Source organism: Cupressus sempervirens, chromosome 3 (assembly GCF_028749045.1).
Source record: "Cupressus sempervirens isolate cs-2001-9-10 chromosome 3, ASM2874904v1, whole genome shotgun sequence".
Lineage (NCBI taxonomy): Eukaryota > Viridiplantae > Streptophyta > Pinopsida > Cupressales > Cupressaceae > Cupressus > Cupressus sempervirens.
The window spans coordinates 976377938-976385551 of NC_143120.1; positions in this window are offsets into that span (position 1 = coordinate 976377938).

The following is a 7614-nucleotide window of genomic DNA, read 5'->3' on the forward strand; positions in this document are numbered from 1 at the left end:
TATAAGATCTTAAGTAAATGAAATGGCCCTTTTCTCTTTTTTTCCCTTCCATTTTTGGTCACTTTCTCTGCATGATATTGTTACTTGGCCTCTCTATGCCTCTCCTACTTAGGCTTCCAATGACTAAATATAACTAATTTAGAAACAAAACTTTTTTTTTCAGATACCAAAATCTCTCTAGCTAATCCTATTTAAATCTTACTATGATTCAGTCCTAGAATCTCATAGGTGTATAACAAGATAAATTCATTACAACCAACTCTATCCATCTAGACCCATAACTCATCCTCTCTAGAAACTATTCATTAATATATAGAACACAATTATTTACATCAAGAAATTATAATTCCTCATAAGTGCCAAGACCTCATTTTTAGAGCTTTTCCCTCCAAAAGATTGATGACTTGGAAGCTAAGATGCTCCTGCATTACATAGACGATCATCCTACCATTTGTTTTATTTCTCAAGTTTTTGAAGGCCATTTTTTTTACGTGGTTGAACATATTCAAACATGAATTGGTTCCCTCTCAAGAATGTATGATTGGCCTTCTTTCTACTTAAGTGTGGAGAAAATAGAATGGATAAGCTTATGTAAATTGAAGTCAGATTGATTTTTTTATAAATGCATATAAAGATTGAATTTTAGAAGGAAAGTAGAATATTATTTTTCTTTTATATTTTCAATTAATGTTAGAGGATTTCAAAAATATGATTTAAAACTTAACTAAATTAAATTAAACATAAATACATACATGCATGCATAAATACATACATACATAAATCTATATAATATATACATGCATACATACATATACATACACACATGTAGTTTGTGTGTGTGTGTATGTATGTATGTATATTTGTATGTGTAGATGTATGTATGTATGTATGTATGTATATATGTGTATATATACATACACATATATGTGTGTGCCTATGTATGTATATATACAGAGAGATCTTTTTTAAGGCACTTACTACATCTTAGCACAACAACAAAATTGATCCAGTAGCATACATATTCTACAATAAAAATAATAAAACAATAAAACTCACTCAACCCGTGCTAAGCGACTTACCTTAAGATCCTACACAAAATTAATGTAGACCAAGAAAAGTGGGTAGAATTTGCAAGAAATTTTACAAAAACATATCATAGCAGATATTTTTAGAAAGAAACAAGCCATAAGCCAGTTAAATTGGTCTAGTTTATGATTAGCTAGGTTGATTACAAATTCTTGTAGAACTATCATTGGATTAGGTTCAATAAAACAAATAATTAGTTGTTCTCATCTAGCTAGATTAAATACAATTTTCCAAGGCGATAAAATTGTATATGCAGATGCATCACTTGCATGCTAGGCATGAAGTATTCCCCAACTTATAATCAATGGTTGGATATAAAGGCTCCATATACTGACCCAAAAATGGAAGCCAAAGATGTAACCATGCATGTATTGGCACAATCTCCCTGTGAGGATCCCAAGTATCTACTATTGTTATAAATTTGGACATCACTATATGGTCCAAAACGTTATGAAGTATTGAAGCCAGTAGTAACTTATCCCATGTCTCCATAAAATGTAGCATAGATTTAGGTTCCCTTGGCTCCCAGGAATTTGTAGCAACTATTCTCACTACTAGAAGAATAACTTCAGTGAAGAGTTGAGTGTAACGAGTTGAAGAAGCAAGTTCTTCTTTTGTGTAAATGCCACAATCACAAGGCTCATTCCCTTGTAGAAGCCTCTACCATAATGATATTACCTTTAGACCATGGAAAGGATCTTGAAGTGGTTCCCAACCTTGAAACACTCTTATAAGAAATGACAAAGCAAATGCAGATGCAATACATGACAAATTGCACATCTTATAGTCCTCTCGATATTTGGACTATAAATTCTCAAAGACACTTGAAAGTGATTCCAAAATCATAGTACCTACCACAACACTTTCCTAGATTCTATCTAGTACTCCCATAATATCCTCTATGTTGTCTACATGTTGTTTCTTTTGTACAGTCTCTTTCTAAAGCCACTCCTCCTTTTGGTATATTGCCACAAAATCTCTCTCATACCTTAAATTTTGATTAAACTTCTAAATATCTGCCTCTACCATATCTAAAATCAAATTCACATTGTGTTGTAACTCTGGCATAGGTGTTTGATCCTTGATAGATTTCATTTCAGTATTCAAGTTTTCATGATTGGTCAACACCCTCACCTGCAGACCTCTTAGGTCAAGCACTTTATGTACTATTTCAACACCATGTTCTTGCTTCTGAGCTAATAGTTCTTCAAGTGTATTTTCTTGTAAAACATTAATTTTGTTGAACAATTATAAACTCGTAGAAAGTACATTTTTGTTTTCTATCAACATTGACGAGCTTCCCTTGAACAAAATAAAATGAAGAGGCATAAATGAAACACAAATTATGACATTTCCTTCATTGCACCCATATCTTCTCTTTGTGTCCCTAATCTACAAGGAACATAACTGAAGAGGTAATGTCGACTAAAATGTTAGCAACACATATCATGGCCACAGATGTGATGAAAACACCTATTAGTAAGTAATCTCCTCTTTTTATCTATCAATTTTCATGTGTTTATTTCACTTGAACTATTATTTCTTAGGGGGCATTTTGTAATATTGGATTCATTTTATACAGAAGGTGATGAGGACATTCCTAGATGTACCTATGTTAGATGTACATGAACACTAAATAATTGTGATGAATTGCTCGTGAGCAATGATATGGACTTCCCTTGAGAGTAGCCCAACTTCCAAGGTCTTCAAAGATAGATCCTTTCTTAAAGACTTTAGATGTTAACGAGGAATTTAGATGCTAGGTGGGGGGAGGGAATGAGCTTCCACCATCACATGGTTGGCTTTGATTAGTAGAGAATATTAAACTATTCTCGAAACTAAGTGAATCTCAACATTAACCTATGATTACATGACAACTAACTATGTGAATCTCTTGATTTCAGCCAATGTAGAAGTTCATAGTTCAATATGCAATCTCAATTCATATACATACGACATCAAGTGGAGTTGAAAAATGCAATAGGTTTTCATTTTTGTTAGAGGTATTTTAAGTTATAGACCATCACGAACATTGTAACTTTGACCCTTATAGGAAAGGGTAATGTCCTCAGCATGCAATAAAACCAAGAATTTCTATTTGTTGGCTTCCTGAGGACATTCTCTGTGCCATAGCAAGTAGAGTTCTAATGTTCATGATGGTCTATAATTTTAAAAACTTAATAGACCTATTAAATAAATGTAAATGTGGTGCATTTTTTCAGCTCCACCTATTGCCCATGCATATAGAACACAACTGCACATGCATTCTTAATTCAAAGTGGTAAAATCTTATTTTGGATGTGATGGAAAAATGACATGCACCAGAAGATGGGAAAATGATGTCACTTTTGTAGGTCTATAACCTTTTTTTGTTATATTTTGTCACACGTATCCACATGAATATGAATATTTTGTCACATATATCATTTGAGAACATTGTTTTCTTCATATTTTAGGTTGAAATAGGTGTATTTTTTCCATTGATAATGGCATAAGAGGTTTAGAGAAGGAAAATGGTGCAAGAGGACTCATTTTAAACATTGGTTTGATCCAAATGAATGAGAGTTTATTGGTTTATTTCATTTTTTTAAAGATTTAACAAGAAAGAAGCATCTTACATTGAATATTGAGCAACTTTGTTTTAATTTTGAACTAATTATTTAAACAAAGGGTTTAGGTCCTAGGGAGATATTAATGTCATTTTAGGTATGTTATACTTTGACCCTTCAAATTTCTAGTTTCTTCAACTAATAGCTTCCCTAAATGTCAGGTTGTTTCTAGTTTTACACAGTTATTCTCCCTAGAAAGAGACAACATTGAAGAATTAATGAAAATTTCCTGGATTGTTTTCTTGTTTTAGTTTTGAATATAAATTCAATTTGAGATGATTAGTCCTTAATGACTGGTGATATGGAGATCATATGATGTAACATTATATGATAGCATCTTATGTGGCTTCTCTATTTTTTTCCATAAATTTATTTTCTATATATTTTTTTCAATTAAACCATGACCAACATATACCATATATGATGCATCTACCCATTCAATCAACTACACCTACCATGCAAACACTTCTAGTTCTTTATATTTGGTGATCATATGTTTCTAGATCACCTTCTAGTGGCTCACTTCAAAGTTTTGCAAGTTGCTACTAGATTTATTCTTTGTAGGGAAATAGTAAAATAGATTTATTGCTTTGCATTAACATGCATACTGAAATAAATTTTGTCCATATACTCATTTTAAATTGAAATGCACAAGAAAGCTCTTAGTGATGAACTACCCAATATTTGTTAGGCTTATTTATGTGATTTGTTATGAGAAGTTGACTGTACAACTTTGTGTGGTTACTTTTATGGAGCTTGAGATTACTTTTCTCGGTTTGCACCATGCCTCTATATTTGAGAAACTATAAATGAATTCTACATTAGTAATTCTTTGAGGATAATTTTTGGTCAATATGACATTTCTGCAATTTTAAATACTGCAAACATAATAGTTAAGAATGAGCTTTAGATATTGAAAGGAAAATTAATGTATGGTTGCTACACTTGACCAAGAGGATAAGTTTGTACCTAGACAAAGTAGACCAAGTAACCTTTCAACAATTTCATCATCCCAAGATCACCAATTAGACTCCCACATGAGTATCTTTGTTTGTCTTTAAATATTTAATAGTGTTATGGGTTCCTATCTTGAAATGGATACATGTGATCAAGTGTTGTTTTAACTCTTTGTTGGTCGATGTTGCACTTGCAGTTGAACTTAGCAGCTGGAGAGGAATTTGAAATAGAATATGAAGTAGATGGTTGGTTCTATGTGAGTAAACACATTTAATAAAAAATAATATATTGCATCTCTAGAGCAACCTATTTTATTGGCTAACCTTTTATATATCTAAATTATTGCATGTAAAGGAAAACATGACCTGGAAGAGATGGTAAAATGGTTGGATTGGTCCATGTTCTTTATGTGAGCCCTTCCTTGAGCAATTTTTATGTAGCAAAGAAATAGACATGTAACCCTTCTATCCCAATCTTATCTAAATTTAGTCATGATCTAGCCTTGCCTTGTGTGCATTATCACCTGCGTTTTGGTAACCTTGTTTGAAAGTAGATGTGCATTTAAAAAATAATGGTTTTCTCCATTGGTTTTTAATTCTTTTATATTTTATACTCAAGTCATCTATCTTCATGTTGTTTTCTGCAAGTTGATGTGCTTTCATGCAAGCGTGAAGTAATAGTTACTTCAAGTAAGGCATTCTCCCACTTTATATGTGCTCATTTTTTTGGTCTAACTAAAGGATACTGATTTTATTGTAGATATAATCCTATATTCTATTGTAATATTTTCATTACTTTTTCTATCTCAACCTTTGCAAAACATTTTTTAGAAGTAGTCACACTAATGTGGTAGTTTGTTGCATGACACTCTTATGTATGTTCACTATATTTTAACACCAATTTGATACACATTTTTACTCAATGTTGTTCTTGGAACTGTCTATTATTGTAAAATTCAAACATCATAGTATCAATTTATTATTTTGATTAGATTTATTTCTAGACATATCAGGAATGATTTGATCTATTTGTTGTGAGAAGTTTGAATGATCATTAACCAAATAAACTATCTTTAAGGGTGTTATACTATAGAAAGATTAACTTAGTGTGAGGTTGGTAAATGCTTCTTGTTAATGCCTCCATTGGAATGATATAAGTGAGGCTAACAATTTTCTGATATGCATAGATAGTTGTTTTTGTTCTGGGTTGTAAGTATTAAGAGAGATGATTCTATACATCAATAACAATTATGGGTGTTATAAATATGATGGAAATAATTATGTAAAACCTTATTGTTTGATATAGGTTTTCTTAGAAACATGTTGGTATGATCATATTCATAATTTTATAGCTATGTTAGAGTTCTCAACTAGTAGTTGACTAGAATGCTAGAAAATAATTAATTAGCTTCACCTCATAAGCCACTAATTTCCACAAGAAATAGTGTATGTATTAGGTACATACATGTTTCCTTTACTGGAAAAATCTATGGAAGATTGGTAAGACTATTGTTGGTATTCCCATTCTAGATCATGTACTAACATTTTTTCTATAAAGAAGGTTTCTTGTTCATTTTAAACATCTAATCTTAATGTATGACTTTTCATTTTTCTTGTAAGTACATTTAAAAGAGTTGGTTACATGTGTAGACACCTAAATTTGATTACACTATTTTAGTAATCCTATTTAGTTATCTAAAAAGGCATTATTAATTAAATTTCTATTTAATTAATCTTTTTTCATCCCCTAGTTGATTAATTTAATTAATCATCTATAGTCCTAATTGATAAATCAAATAATCTATTATTTATCAATTAAATCCTATTCTTCTATCTAATTCCAAAAATCCCCATTTATTAAATAAATCTATTTGATAAATGAAATCCTCAAATTCAAAAACCCCTAACCTATCTCTAATCCTCCATTTAGTCTAATCCACCCCATCCACCCATACTAACCAAGCTTAGCCACTAACTCACCCACCCTCATTAATGCCATCCACTTGCACATCTCTAACATCCCTAATCTAATCCTAAACCCAAGCCTAATCCACCCCCTAATGTTTTCACATTCCTTAAACAAGTTTAAGACTTTCCTAATCCAAACCAAAGTCTCCCCTCAAAAAACCCAACCACTAAGTCATGAGTGCTCTTACAAAACATAAAAGACTCTTACAAGCCCACTCATGACTCTTACATCCATCTTACACACTCTTCCCTCTTCCACAGTCATTCCTCTTACATCCCTCTTACATACTCAACCCCACTCATCATGACTTTAACCAAACCTTAACCCTACCCTCTCACACTCATCCTCCTTGTGACAAGTGTCACCTTCCCATTGGTGCTAAACAAGCACAATCCATGTGCTCCCCTTTGAGTGCATCTTAGCCCTCCTTAAGCCTTCATCCATCCTTGCATCTAAGCCCTCCATCCCTCTACCCCTTAGCCTATAAATTGAATCCCATCCCAAGCCATTCCATCAACAATCTTTGAGCTAAAGTTACCATGCTATTTTGAGAACCAAAGCCATCAACCATACCCTTATAATGCCAAATTGAGAGCTCACAAAGCTACCAATTTTCCATTACCCATCTCCATTGAAGCAGCTTTTGAGCATCTTGAGCATACATCCACAGCAAAAGGACACATCTACAGAATCAAGAAAGCATGGAGTGTTTTCTCTTGTGAGGTTTGCACTTCTTATTTTCTTTCTTAGTCTAAGCATATATGTGAATTTAGTTTTTGGTTTGTGAATGTTTACTTCATTTGTTAATGTTCTTTGCATACTGATTCTGGTTCTACAACATGACTAGTAGATGATAAAATGAAGTGTTAAAATGAATAGTGATAATATTTTTATTACAATCATGAGTCATGGAAGACTGTGACCAATAGTGGAGGACATCCAAATAATGAGAAAACTATTGATTTTCATAGTTAAAAATTGAAGTGACAGTGTG